Source organism: Carcharodon carcharias, chromosome 9 (assembly GCF_017639515.1).
Source record: "Carcharodon carcharias isolate sCarCar2 chromosome 9, sCarCar2.pri, whole genome shotgun sequence".
Lineage (NCBI taxonomy): Eukaryota > Metazoa > Chordata > Chondrichthyes > Lamniformes > Lamnidae > Carcharodon > Carcharodon carcharias.
The window spans coordinates 72,827,292-72,843,829 of record NC_054475.1 but is presented as its reverse complement, the minus strand read 5'-3'; positions in this window follow the sequence as shown (position 1 = coordinate 72,843,829).

Here is a 16,538-nt window from a genome sequence, read left to right as displayed (position 1 = left end):
CTGTCCCCGTCGCTCTCTCTCTTTGTCTCTCTCCCTGACCCTATAGCCGTCGCTCTCTCTCTTTGTCTCTCTCCCTGTCCCCGTTGCTCTCTCTCTTTGTCTCTCTCCCTGTCCCCGTCGCTCTCTCTCTTTGTCTCTCTCCCTGTCCCCGTTGCTCTCTCTCTTTGTCTCTCTCCCTGTCCCCGTCGCTCTCTCTCTTTGTCTCTCTCCCTGTCCCCGTCGCTCTCTATCTTTGTCTCTCTCCCTGTCCCCGTCGCTCTCTCTCTTTGTCTCTTTCCCTGTCCCCGTCGCTCTCTCTTTGTCTCTCTCCCTGTCCCCGTCGCTCTCTCTCTTTGTCTCTCTCCCTGACCCTATAGCCGTCGCTCTCTCTCTTTGTCTCTCTCCCTGTCCCCGTTGCTCTCTCTCTTTGTCTCTCTCCCTGTCCCCGTCGCTCTCTCTCTTTGTCTCTCTCCCTGTCCCCGTCGCTCTCTCTCTTTGTCTCTCTCCCTGTCCCCGTCACTCTCTCTCTTTGTCTCTCTCCCTGTCCCCGTCGCTCTCTCTCTTTGTCTCTCTCCCTGTCCCCGTCGCTCTCTCTCGTTGTCTCTCTCCCTGACCCTATCGCCGTCGCTCTCTCTCTTTGTCTCTCTCACTGTCCCCGTTGCTCTCTCTCTTTGTCTCTCTCCCTGTCCCCGTCGCTCTCTCTCTTTGTCTCTCTCCCTGTCCCCGTCGCTCTCTCTCTTTGTCTCTCTCCCTGTCCCCGTCGCTCTCTCTCTTTGTCTCTCTCCCTGTCCCCGTCGCTCTCTCTCTTTGTCTCTCTCCCTGTCCCCGTCGCTCTCTCTCTTTGTCTCTTTCCCTGTCCCCGTCGCTCTCTCTTTGTCTCTCTCCCTGTCCCCGTCGCTCTCTCTCTTTTTCTCTCTCCCTGACCCTATAGCCGTCGCTCTCTCTCTTTGTCTCTCTCCCTGTCCCCGTTGCTCTCTCTCTTTGTCTCTCTCCCTGTCCCCGTCGCTCTGTCTCTTTGTCTCTCTCCCTGTCCCCGTCACTCTCTCTCTTTGTCTCTCTCCCTGTCCCCGTCACTCTCTCTCTTTGTCTCTCTCCCTGTCCCCGTCGCTCTCTCTCTTTGTCTCTCTCCCTGACCCTATCGCCGTCGCTCTCTCTCTTTGTCTCTCTCCCTGTCCCCGTTGCTCTCTCTCTTTGTCTCTCTCCCTGTCCCCGTCACTCTCTCTCTTTGTCTCTCTCCCTGTCCCCGTCGCTCTCTCTCTTTGTCTCTCTCCCTGTCCCCGTCGCTCTCTTTGTCTCTCTCCCTGTCCTTGTCCCCGTCGCTCTCTCTCTTTGTCTCTCTCCCTGTCCCCGTCGCTCTGTCTCTTTGTCTCTCTCCCTGTCCCCGTCGCTCTCTCTATTTGTTTCTCTCCCTGTCCCCGGCGCTCTCTCTCTTTGTCTCTCTCCCTGACCCTATCGCCGTCGCTCCCTCTCTTTGTCTCTCTCCCTGTCCCGTCGCTCTCTTTGTCTCTCTCCCTGTCCCCCTCGCTCTCTCTCTTTGTCTCTCTCCCTGTCCACCTCGCTCTCTCTATTTGTCTCTCTCCCTGTCCCGGTCGCTTTCTCTCTTTGTCTCTCTCCCTGTCCCTGTCCCCGTCGCTCTCTCTCTCTGTCTCTCTCCCTGTCCCTGTCCCCGTCGCTCTCTCTCTCTTTCTGTCCCTGTCCCCGTCGCTCTCTCTCTTTGTCTCTCTCCCTGTCCCTGTCCCCGTCGCTCTCTCTCTTTGTCTCTCTCCCTGTCCCTGTACCCGTCGCTCTCTCTCTTTGTCTCTCTCCCTGTTCTTGTCCCCGTCGCTCTCTCTCTTTGTCTCTCTCCCTGTCCCGTGGCTCTCTCTCTTTGTCTCCCTCCCTGTCCCCGTCGCTCTCTCTCTTTGTCTCTCTCCCTGTCCCTGTCCCCGTTGATCTCTCTCTTTGTCTCTCTCCCTGTCCCTGTCCCCGTCGCTCTCTTTCTTTCTGTCCATGTCCCCGTCGCTCTCTCTCTTTGTCTCTCTCCCTGTCCCTGTCCCCGTCGCTCTCTTTCTTTCTGTCCCTGTCCCCGTCGCTTTCTCTCTTTGTCTCTCTCCCTGTCCCGGTCGCTTTCTCTCTTTGTCTCTCTCCCTGTCCCTGTCCCCGTCGCTCTCTCTCTTTCTGTCCCTGTCCCCGTCGCTCTCTCTTTGTCTCTCTCCCTGTCCCTGTCCCCGTCGCTCTCTCTCTTTGTCTCTCTCCCTGTCCCTGTCCCCGTCGCTCTCTCTCTTTGTCTCTCTCCCTGTCCCTGTCCCCGTCGCTCTCTCTCTTGGTCTCTCTCCCTGTCCCTGTCCCCGTCGCTCTCTCCCTTTGTCTCTCTCCCTGTCCCCTTCGCTCCCTCTTTGTCTCTCTCCCTGTCCCTGTCCCCGTCGCTCTCTCTCTTTGTCTCTCTACCTGTCCCGTCGCTCTCTCTCTTTGTCTCTCTCCCTGTCCCCGTCGCTCTCTCTCTTTGTCTCTCTCCCTGTCCCCGTTGCTCTCTCTCTTTGTCTCTCTCCCTGTCCCTGTCCCCGTCGCTCTCTCTCTTTGTCTCTCTCCCTGTCCCCGTCACTCTCTCCCTTTGTCTCTCTCCCTGTCCCTGTCCCCGTCGCTCTCTCTTTTTGTCTCTCTCCCTGTCCCTGTCCCCGTCGATCTCTCTCTTTGACTCTCTCCCTGTCCCTGTCCCCGTCGCTCTCTTTCTTTCTGTCCCTGTCCCCGTCGCTCTCTCTCTTTGTCTCTCTCCCTGTCCCTGTCGCTCTCTTTCTTTCTGTCCCTGTCCCCGTCGCTCTCTCTCTTTGTCTCTCTCCCTGTCCCGGTCGCTTTCTCTCTTTGTCTCTCTCCCTGTCCCTGTCCCCGTCGCTCTCTCTCTTTGTCTCTCTCCCTGTCCCCGTCGCTCTCTCTCTTTGTCTCTCTCCCTGTCCCTGTCCCCGTCGCTCTCTCTCTTTGTCTCTCTCCCTGTCCCTGTCCCCGTCGCTCTCTCTCTCTTTCTGTCCCTGTCCCCGTCGCTCTCTCTTTGTCTCTCTCCCTGTCCCTGTCCCCGTCGCTCTCTCTCTTTGTCTCTCTCCCTGTCCCTGTACCCGTCGCTCTCTCTCTTTGTCTCTCTCCCTGTTCTTGTCCCCGTCGCTCTCTCTCTTTGTCTCTCTCCCTGTCCCGTGGCTCTCTCTCTTTGTCTCCCTCCCTGTCCCCGTGCCCGTCGCTCTCTCTCTTTGTCTCTCTCCCTGTTCTTGTGCCCGTCGCTCTCTCTCTTTGTCTCTCTCCCTGTCCCTGTGCCCGTCGCTCTCTCTCTTTGTCTCTCTCCCTGTTCTTGTCCCCGTCGCTCTCTCTCTTTGTCTCTCTCCCTGTCCCGTCGCTCTCTCTCTTTGTCTCTCTCCCTGTCCCCGTCGCTCTCTCTCTTTGTCTCTCTCCCTGTCCCTGTCGCTCTCTCTCTTTGTCTCTCTCCCTGTCCCTGTCCCCGTCACTCTCTCTCTTTGTCTCTCTCCCTGTCCCTGTCCCCGTCGCTCTCACTCTTTCTGTCCCTGTCCCCGTCGCTCTCTCTTTGTCTCTCTCCCTGTCCCTGTCCCCGTCGCTCTCTCTTTGTCTCTCTCCCAGTCCCTGTCCCCGTCGCTCTCTCTCTTTGTCTCTCTCCCTGTCCCTGTCCCCGTCGCTCTCTCTTTGTCTCTCTCCCTGTCCCTGTCCCCGTCGCTCTCTCTCTTTGTCTCTCTCCCTGTCCCTGTCGCTCTCTCCCTTTGTCTCTCTCCCTGTCCCCTTCGCTCTCTCTTTGTCTCTCTCCCTGTCCCTGTCCCCGTCGCTCTCTCTCTTTGTCTCTCTCCCTGTCCCTGTCCCCGTCGCTCTCTCTCTTTGTCTCTCTCCCTGTCCCTGTCGCTCTCTCTCTTTGTCTCTCTCCCTGTCCCTGACCCCGTCGCTCTCTCTCTCTTTGTCTCTCTACCTGTCCCGTCGCTCTCTCTCTTTGTCTCTCTCCCTGTCCCCGTTGCTCTCTCTCTTTGTCTCTCTCCCTGTCCCTGTACCCGTCGCTCTCTCTCTTTGTCTCTCTCCCTGTCCCTGTCCCCGTCGCTCTCTCCCTTTGTCTCTCACCCTGTCCCTGTCCCCGTCGCTCTCTCCCTTTGTCTCTCTCCCTGTCCCTGTCCCCGTCGCTCTCTTTTTGTCCCTCTCCCTGTCCCTGTCCCCGTCGATCTCTCTCTTTGTCTCTCTCCCTGTCCCTGTCCCCGTCGCTCTCTTTCTTTCTGTCCCTTTCCCCGTCGCTCTCTCTCTTTGTCTCTCTCCCTGTCCCTGTCCCCGTCGCTCTCTTTCTTTCTGTCCCTGTCCCCGTCGCTCTCTCTCTTTGTCTCTCTCCCTGTCCCTGTCCCCGTCGCTCTCTCTCTCTCCCTGTCCCTGTCCCCGTCGCTCTCTCTCTCTTTCTGTCCCTGTCCCCGGCTCTCTCTCTCTCTCTTTCCGTCCCTGTCTCTCTCTCTCTTTCTGTCCCTGTCCGTCTCTCTCTCTTTCTGTCCGTCTCTCTCTCTCTTTCTGTCCGTCTCTCTCTCTTTCTGTCCGTCTCTCTCTCTTTCTGTCCGTCTCTCTCTCTCTCTCTTTCTGTCCCTGTCTCTCTCTCTCTCTCTCTTTCTGTCCCTGTCTCTCTCTCTCTCTCTCTTTCTGTCCCTGTCTCTCTCTCTCTCTCTCTTTCTGTCCCTGTCTCTCTCTCTCTCTCTCTTTCTGTCCCTGTCTCTCTCTCTCTCTCTTTCTGTCCCTGTCTCTCTCTCTCTCTTTGTGTCCCTGTCCCCGGCTCTCTCTCTCCCTGTCCCTTTCCCCGGCTCTCTCTCTCCCTGTCCCAGACCCCGGCTCTATCGCCCTGTCCCTGTCCCCGGCTCTCTCTCCCTGTCCCTGTCCCCGGCTCTCTCTCCCTGTCCCTGGCTCTCTCTCCCTGTCCCAGACCCCGGCTCTCTCTCCCTGTCCCTGTCCCCCTCTCCCTCTCAGTCCCTGTCCCCGGCTCTCTCTCCCTGTCGCTGTCCCTGGCTCTCTCTCCCTCTCCATGTCCCCGGATCTCTCTCCCTCTCACGCCCTGTCCCCGTCCCTCTCTTTCCCAGTCCCTCGCTCTCATCCCGTCCCTCGCTCTCATCCCGTCCCTCGCTCTCATCCCGTCCCTCGCTCTCATCCCGTCCCTCGCTCTCATCCCGTCCCTCGCTCTCATCCCGTCCCTCGCTCTCTCTCCCTCTCCCTGTCCTGGTCCCTGTCCCCAGCTCTCTCTCCCTCTCCCTGTCCCGCCCTGTCCCTCTCTCTCCGTCTGTCCCTCTCTCTGTCTGTCTGTCCCTGTCCCTGGCTCTCTCTCTCTCCCTGTCCCTGTCCCCGGCTCTCTCTCCTTCTCCCTGTCCCCGGCTCTCTTCCCTCTACCACTCCCCGGCTTTCTCTCCCTGTCCCTGTCCCCGGCACTCTCGCCCTCTCCCTGTCCCTGTCCCCGGCTCTCTCTCCCACTCCCTGGCCCCGGCTCACTCTCCCTCTCCCTGTCCCTGTCCGAGGCTCCCTCTCCGTCTCCCTGTCCCTGTCCCCGGCTCTCTCTCCCTCTCAGTCCCTGTCCCCGGCTCTCTCTCCCTCTCCTTGTCCCTGTCACCGACTCTCTCTCCCTCTCCCTGTGCCTGCCCTCGTCTCTCTCGCCCTCTCCCTCTCCTTGTCCCTGTCCCCGGCTCACTCTCCCTCTCCCTGTCACTCTCCCCCTGTCCCTCTGTCCCCCTGTCCCTCTGTCCCCGGCTCTCTCTCACTCTCTCTGTCCGTGGCTCTCACTCTCTCTCACGCACTGTCCCTGTCCCTCTCTCTCATCCTGTCCCTCTCTCGCCCTGTCCCCGGCTCTCTTTCCCTGTCCCTGTCCCTGTCCCCGGCTCTCTCTCCCTCTCCCTGGCCCTGTCTTGCCCTGCCCCTGTCCCCGGCTCTCTCTCCCTGTCCCTGTCCCCGGCTCTCTCTCCCTGTCCCTGTCCCCGGCTCTCTCTCCCTCTCCCTGTCGCTGTCCCTGGCTCTCTCTCCATCTCACGCCCTGTTCCTGTCTTTCTCTCCCTCTCACGCCCTGTCCCTGTCCCTCTCTTTCCACGTCCCTCGCTCTCATCCCGTCCCTCGCTCTCATCCCGTCCCTCGCTCTCATCCCGTCCCTCGCTCTCATCCCGTCCCTCGCTCTCATCCCGTCCCTCGCTCTCATCCTGTCCCTCGCTCTCATCCTGTCCCTCGCTCTCTCTCCCTCTCCCTGTCCTGGTCCCTGTCCCCTGCTCTCTCTCCCTCTCCCTGTCCCGCGCTGTCCCTCTCTCTCCGTCTGTCCCTCTCTCTGTCTGTCTGTCCCTGTCCCTCTCTCTCTCCCTCTCCCTGTCCCTGCCCCCGGCTCTCTCACCTTCTCCCTGTCCCCGGCTCTCTTTCCCTCTACCACTCCCCGGCTTTCACTCCCTGTCCCTGTCCCCGGCACTCTCGCCCTCTCCCTGTCCCTGTCCCCGGCTCTCTCTCCCTCTCCCTGGCCCTGGCTCTCTCTCCCTCTCCCTGTCGTGCCCTGTCCCTGGCTCACTCTCCCTCTCCCTGTCCCTGTCCGAGGCTCCCTCTGCGTCTCCCTGTCCCTGTCCCCGGCTCTCTCTCCCTCGCAGTCCCTGTCCCCGACTCTCTCTCCCTCTCCTTGTCCCTGTCACCGAATCTCTCTCCCTCTCCCTGTGCCTGCCCCCGGCTCTCTCGCCCTCTCCCTCTCCTTGTCCCTGTCCCCGGCTCACTCTCCCTCTCCCTGTCACTCTCCCCCTGTCCCTCTCTCCTCCTGTCCCTGTCCCCGGCTCTCTCTCCCTCTCCCTGTCCGTGGCTCTCACTTTCTCTCACGCACTGTCCCTGTCCCTCTCTCTCATCCTGTCCCTCTCTCGCCCTGTCCCCGGCTCTCTCTCCCTCTCCCTGTCCGTGGCTCTCACTCTCTCTCACGCACTGTCCCTGTCCCTCGCTCTCATCCTGTCCCTCTCTCGCCCTGTCCCCGGCTCTCTCTCCCTCTCCCTGTCCGTGGCTCTCACTCTCTCTCACGCACTGTCCCTGTCCCTCTCTCTCATCCTGTCCCTCTCTCGCCCTGTCCCCGGCTCTCTCTCCCTCTCCCTGTCCGTGGCTCTCACTCTCCCTCACGCACTGTCCCTGTCCCTCTCTCTCATCCTGTCCCTCTCTTGCCCTGTCCACGGCCCTCTTGCCCTGTCCCTGTCCCCGGCTCTCTCTCCCTCCCCGGGGACCTGGCTCTCCCTCCTTCTCCCTGAGCCTGTCTTGCCCTGTCCCCGGCTCACTCTCCCTCTCCCTGTCCCTGTTCCTGTCCGAGGCTCCCTCTCCGTCTCCCTGTCCCTGTCCCCGGCTCTCTCTCCCTCTCAGTCCCTGTCCCCGGCTCTCTCCCCCTCTCCTTGTCCCTGTCACCGGCTCTCTCTCCCTCTCCCTGTGCCTGCCCCCGGCTCTCTCGCCCTCTCCCTCTCCTTGTCCCTGTCCCCGGCTCACTCTCCCTCTCCCTGTCACTCTCCCCCTGTCCCTCTGTCCCCGGCTCTCTCTCCCTCTCCCTGTCCGTGGCTCTCACTCTCTCTCACACCCTGTCCCTGTCCCTCTCTCTCATCCTGTCCCTCTCTCGCCCTGTCCCCGTCGCTCTCTCTGTCTCTCTCCCTGTCCCTGTCCCCGTCGCTCTCTCTCTCTTTCTGTCCCTGTCCCCGTCGCTCTCTCTTTGTCTCTCTCCCTGTCCCTGTCCCCGTCGCTCTCTCTCTTTGTCTCTCTCCCTCTCCCTGTGCCCGTCGCTCTCTCTCTTTGTCTCTCTCCCTGTCCTTGACCCCGTCGCTCTCTCTCTTTGTCTCTCTCCCTGTCCCGTCGCTCTCTCTCTTTGTCTCTCTCTCTTTGTCTCTCTCCCTGTCCCTGTCGCACTCTCTCTTTGTCTCTCTCCCTGTCCCCGTCACTCTCTCTCTTTGTCTCTCTCCCTGTCCCTGTCCCTGTCCCCGTCGCTCTCTCTCTTTCTGTCCCTGTCCCCGTCGCTCTCTCTTTGTCTCTCTTCCTGTCCCTGTCCCCGTCGCTCTCTCTTTGTCTCTCTCCCTGTCCCTGTCCCCGTCGCTCTCTCACTTTGTCTCCCTCCCTGTCCCTGTCCCCGTCGCTCTCTCTCTTTGTCTCTCTCCCTGTCCCCGTCGCTCTCTCCCTTTGTCTCTCTCCCTGTCCCCTTCGCTCTCTCTTTGTCTCTCTCCCTGTCCCTGTCGCTCTCTCTCTTTGTCCCTCTCCCTGTCCCCGTCCCCGTCGCTCTCTCTCTTTGTCTCTCTCCCTGTCCCTGTCGCTCTCTCTCTTTGTCTCTCTCCCTGTCCCTGTCCCCGTCGCTCTCTCTCTTTGTCTCTCTCCCTGTCCCTGTCCCCATCGCTCTCTCTCTTTGTCTCTCTCCCTGTGCCGTCGCTCTCTCTCTTTGTCTCTCTCCCTGTCCCCGTCGCTCTCTCTCTTTGTCTCTCTCCCTGTCCCCGTCGCTCTCTATCTTTGTCTCTCTCCCTGTCCCTGTCGCTCTCTCTCTCTTTCTGTCCCTGTCCCCGTCGCTCTCTCTCTTTGTCTCTCTCCCTGTCCCTGTCCCCGTCGCTCTCTCTCTTTGTCTCTCTCCCTGTCCTTGTCGCACTCTCTCTTTGTCTCTCCCCCTGTCCCCGTCGTTCTCTCTCTTTGTCTCTCTCCCTGTCCCCGTCGCACTCTCTCTTTGTCTCTCTCCCTGTCCCCGTCGCTCTCTCTCTTTGTCTCACTCCCTGTCCCCGTCGCTCTCTCTCTCTGTCTCTCTCCCTGTCCCCGTCCCTCTCTCTCTTTGACTCTTTCCCTTTGTCTCTTTCCCTGTCCCCGTCGCTCTCTCTCTTTGTCTCTCTCCCTGTCCCCGTCGCTCTCTCTCTTTGTCTCTCTCCCTGTCCCCGTCGCTCTCTTTCTTTGTCTCTCTCCCTGTCCCCGTCGCTCTCTATCTTTGTCTCTCTCCCTGTCCCCGTCGCTCTCTCTCTTTGTCTCTTTCCCTGTCCCCGTCGCTCTCTCCTTGTCTCTCTCCCTGTCCCCGTCGCTCTCTCTCTTTGTCTCTCTCCCTGTCCCTGTCCCCGTCGCTCTCTCTCTTTGTCTCTCTCCCTGTCCCTGTCCCCGTCGCTCTCTCTCTCTTTCTGTCCCTGTCCCCGTCGCTCTCTCTTTGTCTCTCTCCCTGTCCCTGTCCCCGTCGCTCTCTCTCTTTGTCTCTCTCCCTGTCCCTGTACCCGTCGCTCTCTCTCTTTGTCTCTCTCCCTGTTCTTGTCCCCGTCGCTCTCTCTCTTTGTCTCTCTCCCTGTCCCGTGGCTCTCTCTCTTTGTCTCCCTCCCTGTCCCTGTGCCCGTCGGTCGCTCTCTTTGTCTCTCTCCCTGTTCTTGTGCCCGTCGCTCTCTCTCTTTGTCTCTCTCCCTGTCCCTGTGCCCGTCGCTCTCTCTCTTTGTCTCTCTCCCTGTTTTTGTCCCCGTCGCTCTCTCTCTTTGTCTCTCTCCCTGTCCCGTCGCTCTCTCTCTTTGTCTCTCTCCCTGTACCCGTCGCTCTCTCTCTTTGTCTCTCTCCCTGTCCCTGTCGCTCTCTCTCTTTGTCTCTCTCCCTGTCCCTGTCCCCGTCACTCTCTCTCTTTGTCTCTCTCCCTGTCCCTGTCCCCGTCGCTCTCTCTCTTTCTGTCCCTGTCCCCGTCGCTCTCTCTTTGTCTCTCTCCCTGTCCCTGTCCCCGTCGCTCTCTCTTTGTCTCTCTCCCTGTCCCTGTCCCCGTCGCTCTCTCTCTTTGTCTCTCTCCCTGTCCCTGTCCCCGTCGCTCTCTCTTTGTCTCTCTCCCTGTCCCTGTCCCCGTCGCTCTCTCTCTTTGTCTCTCTCCCTGTCCCTGTCGCTCTCTCCCTTTGTCTCTCTCCCTGTCCCCTTCGCTCTCTCTTTGTCTCTCTCCCTGTCCCTGTCCCCGTCGCTCTCTCTCTTTGTCTCTCTCCCTGTCCCTGTCCCCGTCGCTCTCTCTCTTTGTCTCTCTCCCTGTCCCTGTCGCTCTCTCTCTTTGTCTCTCTCCCTGTCCCTGACCCCGTCGCTCTCTCTCTTTGTCTCTCTACCTGTCCCGTCGCTCTCTCTCTTTGTCTCTCTCCCTGTCCCCGTTGCTCTCTCTCTTTGTCTCTCTCCCTGTCCCTGTCCCCGTCGCTCTCTCTCTTTGTCTCTCTCCCTGTCCCTGTCCCCGTCGCTCTCTCCCTTTGTCTCTCTCCCTGTCCCTGTCCCCGTCGCTCTCTCCCTTTGTCTCTCTCCCTGTCCCTGTCCCCGTCGCTCTCTTTTTGTCCCTCTCCCTGTCCCTGTCCCCGTCGATCTCTCTCTTTGTCTCTCTCCCTGTCCCTGTCCCCGTCGCTCTCTTTCTTTCTGTCCCTTTCCCCGTCGCTCTCTCTCTTTGTCTCTCTCCCTGTCCCTGTCCCCGTCGCTCTCTTTCTTTCTGTCCCTGTCCCCGTCGCTCTCTCTCTTTGTCTCTCTCCCTGTCCCTGTCCCCCTCTCTCTCTCCCTGTCCCTGTCCCCGTCGCTCTCTCTCTCTTTCTGTCCCTGTCACCGGCTCTCTCTCTCTCTCTTTCCGTCCCTGTCTCTCTCTCTCTTTCTGTCCCTGTCCGTCTCTCTCTCTTTCTGTCCGTCTCTCTCTCTTTCTGTCCGTCTCTCTCTCTTTCTGTCCGTCTCTCTCTCTTTCTGTCCGTCTCTCTCTCTTTCTGTCCGTCTCTCTCTCTCTCTCTTTCTGTCCCTGTCTCTCTCTCTCTCTCTTTCTGTCCCTGTCTCTCTCTCTCTCTCTCTTTCTGTCCCTGTCTCTCTCTCTCTCTCTCTTTCTGTCCCTGTCTCTCTCTCTCTCTCTTTCTGTCCCTGTCTCTCTCTCTCTCTCTCTCTCTTTGTGTCCCTGTCCCCGGCTCTCTCTCTCCCTGTCCCTGTCCCCGGCTCTCTCTCTCCCTGTCCCAGACCCCGGCTCTATCGCCCTGTCCCTGTCCCCGGCTCTCTCTCCCTGTCCCTGTCCCCGGCTCTCTCTCCCTGTCCCTGGCTCTCTCTCCCTGTCCCAGACCCCGGCTCTCTCTCCCTGTCCCTGTCCCCCTCTCCCTCTCAGTCCCTGTCCCCGGCTCTCTCTCCCTGTCGCTGTCCCTGGCTCTCTCTCCCTCTCCATGTCCCCGGATCTCTCTCCCTCTCACGCCCTGTCCCCGTCCCTCTCTTTCCCAGTCCCTCGCTCTCATCCCGTCCCTCGCTCTCATCCCGTCCCTCGCTCTCATCCGTCCCTCGCTCTCATCCCGTCCCTCGCTCTCATCCCGTCCCTCGCTCTCATCCCGTCCCTCGCTCTCATCCCGTCCCTCGCTCTCATCCCGTCCCTCGCTCTCATCCCGTCCCTCGCTCTCTCTCCCTCTCCCTGTCCTGGTCCCTGTCCCCAGCTCTCTCTCCCTCTCCCTGTCCCGCCCTGTCCCTCTCTCTCCGTCTGTCCCTCTCTCTGTCTGTCTGTCCCTGTCCCTGGCTCTCTCTCTCTCCCTGTCCCTGTCCCCGGCTCTCTCTCCTTCTCCCTGTCCCCGGCTCTCTTCCCTCTACCACTCCCCGGCTTTCTCTCCCTGTCCCTGTCCCCGGCACTCTCGCCCTCTCCCTGTCCCTGTCCCCGGCTCTCTCTCCCACTCCCTGGCCCCGGCTCACTCTCCCTCTCCCTGTCCCTGTCCGAGGCTCCCTCTCCGTCTCCCTGTCCCTGTCCCCGGCTCTCTCTCCCTCTCAGTCCCTGTCCCCGGCTCTCTCTCCCTCTCCTTGTCCCTGTCACCGACTCTCTCTCCCTCTCCCTGTGCCTGCCCTCGTCTCTCTCGCCCTCTCCCTCTCCTTGTCCCTGTCCCCGGCTCACTCTCCCTCTCCCTGTCACTCTCCCCCTGTCCCTCTGTCCCCCTGTCCCTCTGTCCCCGGCTCTCTCTCACTCTCTCTGTCCGTGGCTCTCACTCTCTCTCACGCACTGTCCCTGTCCCTCTCTCTCATCCTGTCCCTCTCTCGCCCTGTCCCCGGCTCTCTTTCCCTGTCCCTGTCCCCGGCTCTCTCTCCCTCTCCCTGGCCCTGTCTTGCCCTGCCCCTGTCCCCGGCTCTCTCTCCCTGTCCCTGTCCCTGTCCCCGGCTCTCTCTCCCTGTCCCTGTCCCCGGCTCTCTCTCCCTCTCCCTGTCGCTGTCCCTGGCTCTCTCTCCATCTCGCGCCCTGTTCCTGTCTTTCTCTCCCTCTCACGCCCTGTCCCTGTCCCTCTCTCTCCACGTCCCTCGCTCTCATCCCGTCCCTCGCTCTCATCCCGTCCCTCGCTCTCATCCCGTCCCTCGCTCTCATCCCGTCCCTCGCTCTCTCTCCCTCTCCCTGTCCTGGTCCCTGTCCCCTGCTCTCTCTCCCTCTCCCTGTCCCGCGCTGTCCCTCTCTCTCCGTCTGTCCCTCTCTCTGTCTGTCTGTCCCTGTCCCTCTCTCTCTCCCTCTCCCTGTCCCTGCCCCCGGCTCTCTCACCTTCTCCCTGTCCCCGGCTCTCTTTCCCTCTACCACTCCCCGGCTTTCACTCCCTGTCCCTGTCCCCGGCACTCTCGCCCTCTCCCTGTCCCTGTCCCCGGCTCTCTCTCCCTCTCCCTGGCCCTGGCTCTCTCTCCCTCTCCCTGTCGTGCCCTGTCCCCGGCTCACTCTCCCTCTCCCTGTCCCTGTCCGAGGCTCCCTCTGCGTCTCCCTGTCCCTGTCCCCGGCTCTCTCTCCCTCGCAGTCCCTGTCCCCGACTCTCTCTCCCTCTCCTTGTCCCTGTCACCGAATCTCTCTCCCTCTCCCTGTGCCTGCCCCCGGCTCTCTCGCCCTCTCCCTCTCCTTGTCCCTGTCCCCGGCTCACTCTCCCTCTCCCTGTCACTCTCCCCCTGTCCCTCTCTCCCCCTGTCCCTGTCCCCGGCTCTCTCTCCCTCTCCCTGTCCGTGGCTCTCACTTTCTCTCACGCACTGTCCCTGTCCCTCTCTCTCATCCTGTCCCTCTCTCGCCCTGTCCCCGGCTCTCTCTCCCTCTCCCTGTCCGTGGCTCTCACTCTCTCTCACGCACTGTCCCTGTCCCTCGCTCTCATCCTGTCCCTCTCTCGCCCTGTCCCCGGCTCTCTCTCCCTCTCCCTGTCCGTGGCTCTCACTCTCTCTCACGCACTGTCCCTGTCCCTCTCTCTCATCCTGTCCCTCTCTCGCCCTGTCCCCGGCTCTCTCTCCCTCTCCCTGTCCGTGGCTCTCACTCTCCCTCACGCACTGTCCCTGTCCCTCTCTCTCATCCTGTCCCTCTCTTGCCCTGTCCACGGCCCTCTTGCCCTGTCCCTGTCCCCGGCTCTCTCTCCCTCCCCGGGGCCCTGGCTCTCCCTCCTTCTCCCTGAGCCTGTCTTGCCCTGTCCCCGGCTCACTCTCCCTCTCCCTGTCCCTGTTCCTGTCCGAGGCTCCCTCTCCGTCTCCCTGTCCCTGTCCCCGGCTCTCTCTCCCTCTCAGTCCCTGTCCCCGGCTCTCTCCCCCTCTCCTTGTCCCTGTCACCGGCTCTCTCTCCCTCTCCCTGTGCCTGCCCCCGGCTCTCTCGCCCTCTCCCTCTCCTTGTCCCTGTCCCCGGCTCACTCTCCCTCTCCCTGTCACTCTCCCCCTGTCCCTCTGTCCCCGGCTCTCTCTCCCTCTCCCTGTCCGTGGCTCTCACTCTCTCTCACACCCTGTCCCTGTCCCTCTCTCTCATCCTGTCCCTCTCTCGCCCTGTCCCCGTCGCTCTCTCTGTCTCTCTCCCTGTCCCTGTCCCCGTCGCTCTCTCTCTCTTTCTGTCCCTGTCCCCGTCGCTCTCTCTTTGTCTCTCTCCCTGTCCCTGTCCCCGTCGCTCTCTCTCTTTGTCTCTCTCCCTCTCCCTGTGCCCGTCGCTCTCTCTCTTTGTCTCTCTCCCTGTCCTTGACCCCGTCGCTCTCTCTCTTTGTCTCTCTCCCTGTCCCGTCGCTCTCTCTCTTTGTCTCTCTCTCTTTGTCTCTCTCCCTGTCCCTGTCGCACTCTCTCTTTGTCTCTCTCCCTGTCCCCGTCACTCTCTCTCTTTGTCTCTCTCCCTGTCCCTGTCCCTGTCCCCGTCGCTCTCTCTCTTTCTGTCCCTGTCCCAGTCGCTCTCTCTTTGTCTCTCTCCCTGTCCCTGTCCCCGTCGCTCTCTCTCTTTGTCTCTCTCCCTGTCCCTGTCCCCGTCGCTCTCTCACTTTGTCTCCCTCCCTGTCCCTGTCTCCGTCGCTCTCTCTCTTTGTCTCTCTCCCTGTCCATGTCCCCGTCGCTCTCTCTCTTTGTCTCTCTCCCTGTCCCCGTCGCTCTCTCCCTTTGTCTCTCTCCCTGTCCCTGTCGCTCTCTCTCTTTGTCTCTCTCCCTGTCCCTGTCCCCGTCGCTCTCTCTCTTTGTCTCTCTCCCTGTCCCTGTCGCTCTCTCTCTTTGTCCCTCTCCCTGTCCCTGTCCCCGTCGCTCTCTCTCTTTGTCTCTCTCCCTGTCCCTGTCGCTCTCTCTCTTTGTCTCTCTCCCTGTCCCTGTCCCCGTCGCTCTCTCTCTTTGTCTCTCTCCCTGTCCCTGTCCCCATCGCTCTCTCTCTTTGTCTCTCTCCCTGTGCCGTCGCTCTCCCTCTTTGTCTCTCTCCCTGTCCCCGTCGCTCTCTCTCTTTGTCTCTCTCCCTGTCCCCGTCGCTCTCTATCTTTGTCTCTCTCCCTGTCCCTGTCGCTCTCTCTCTTTGTCTCTCTCCCTGTCCCTGTCCCCGTCGCTCTCTCTCTTTGTCTCTCTCCCTGTCCTTGTCGCACTCTCTCTTTGTCTCTCCCCCTGTCCCCGTCGTTCTCTCTCTTTGTCTCTCTCCCTGTCCCCGTCGCACTCTCTCTTTGTCTCTCTCCCTGTCCCCGTCGCTCTCTCTCTTTGTCTCACTCCCTGTCCCCGTCGCTCTCTCTCTCTGTCTCTCTCCCTGTCCCCGTCCCTCTCTCTCTTTGACTCTTTCCCTTTGTCTCTTTCCCTGTCCCCGTCGCTCTCTCTCTTTGTCTCTCTCCCTGTCCCCGTCGCTCTCTCTCTTTGTCTCTCTCCCTGTCCCCGTCGCTCTCTTTCTTTGTCTCTCTCCCTGTCCCCGTCGCTCTCTATCTTTGTCTCTCTCCCTGTCCCCGTCGCTCTCTCTCTTTGTCTCTTTCCCTGTCCCCGTCGCTCTCTCCTTGTCTCTCTCCCTGTCCCCGTCGCTCTCTCTCTTTGTCTCTCTCCCTGACCCTATAGCCGTCGCTCTCTCTCTTTGTCTCTCTCCCTGTCCCCGTTGCTCTCTCTCTTTGTCTCTCTCCCTGTCCCCGTCGCTCTCTCTCTTTGTCTCTCTCCCTGTCCCCGTCGCTCTCTCTCTTTGTCTCTCTCCCTGTCCCCGTCGCTCTCTCTCTTTGTCTCTCTCCCTGTCCCCGTCGCTCTCTCTCTTTGTCTCTCTCCCTGACCCTATCGCCGTCGCTCTCTCTCTTTGTCTCTCTCCCTGTCCCCGTTGCTCTCTCTCTTTGTCTCTCTCCCTGTCCCCGTCGCTCTCTCTCTTTGTCTCTCTCCCTGTCCCCGTCGCTCTCTCTCTTTGTCTCTCTCCCTGTCCCCGTCGCTCTCTATCTTTGTCTCTCTCCCTGTCCCCGTCGCTCTCTTTGTCTCTCTCCCTGTCCCCGTCGCTCTCTCTCTTTGTCTCTTTCCCTGTCCCCGTCGCTCTCTCTTTGTCTCTCTCCCTGTCCCCGTCGCTCTCTCTCTTTGTCTCTCTCCCTGACCCTATAGCCGTCGCTCTCTCTCTTTGTCTCTCTCCCTGTCCCCGTTGCTCTCTCTCTTTGTCTCTCTCCCTGTCCCCGTCGCTCTCTCTCTTTGTCTCTCTCCCTGTCCCCGTCGCTCTCTCTCTTTGTCTCTCTCCCTGTCCCCGTCGCTCTCTCTCTTTGTCTCTCTCCCTGTCCCCGTCGCTCTCTCTCTTTGTCTCTCTCCCTGTCCCCGTCGCTCTCTCTCTTTGTCTCTCTCCCTGTCCCCGTCGCTCTCTCTCTTTGTCTCTCTCCCTGACCCTATCGCCATCGCTCTCTCTCTTTGTCTCTCTCCCTGTCCCCGTCACTCTCTCTCTTTGTCTCTCTCCCTGTCCCCGTCGCTCTCTCTCTTTGTCTCTCTCCCTGTCCCCGTCGCTCTCTCTCTTTGTCTCTCTCCCTGTCCCCGTCGCTCTCTTTGTCTCTCTCCCTGTCCTTGTCCCCGTCGCTCTCTCTCTTTGTCTCTCTCCCTGTCCCCGTCGCTCTGTCTCTTTGTCTCTCTCCCTGTCCCCGTCGCTCTCTCTATTTGTTTCTCTCCCTGTCCCCGGCGCTCTCTCTCTTTGTCTCTCTCCCTGACCCTATCGCCGTCGCTCCCTCTCTTTGTCTCTCTCCCTGTCCCGTCGCTCTCTTTGTCTCTCTCCCTGTCCCCCTCGCTCTCTCTCTTTGTCTCTCTCCCTGTCCACCTCGCTCTCTCTCTTTGTCTCTCTCCCTGTCCCGGTCGCTTTCTCTCTTTGTCTCTCTCCCTGTCCCTGTGCCCGTCGCTCTCTCTCTTTGTCTCTCTCCCTGTCCCTGTCCCCGTCGCTCTCTCTCTCTTTCTGTCCCTGTCCCCGTCGCTCTCTCTCTTTGTCTCTCTCCCTT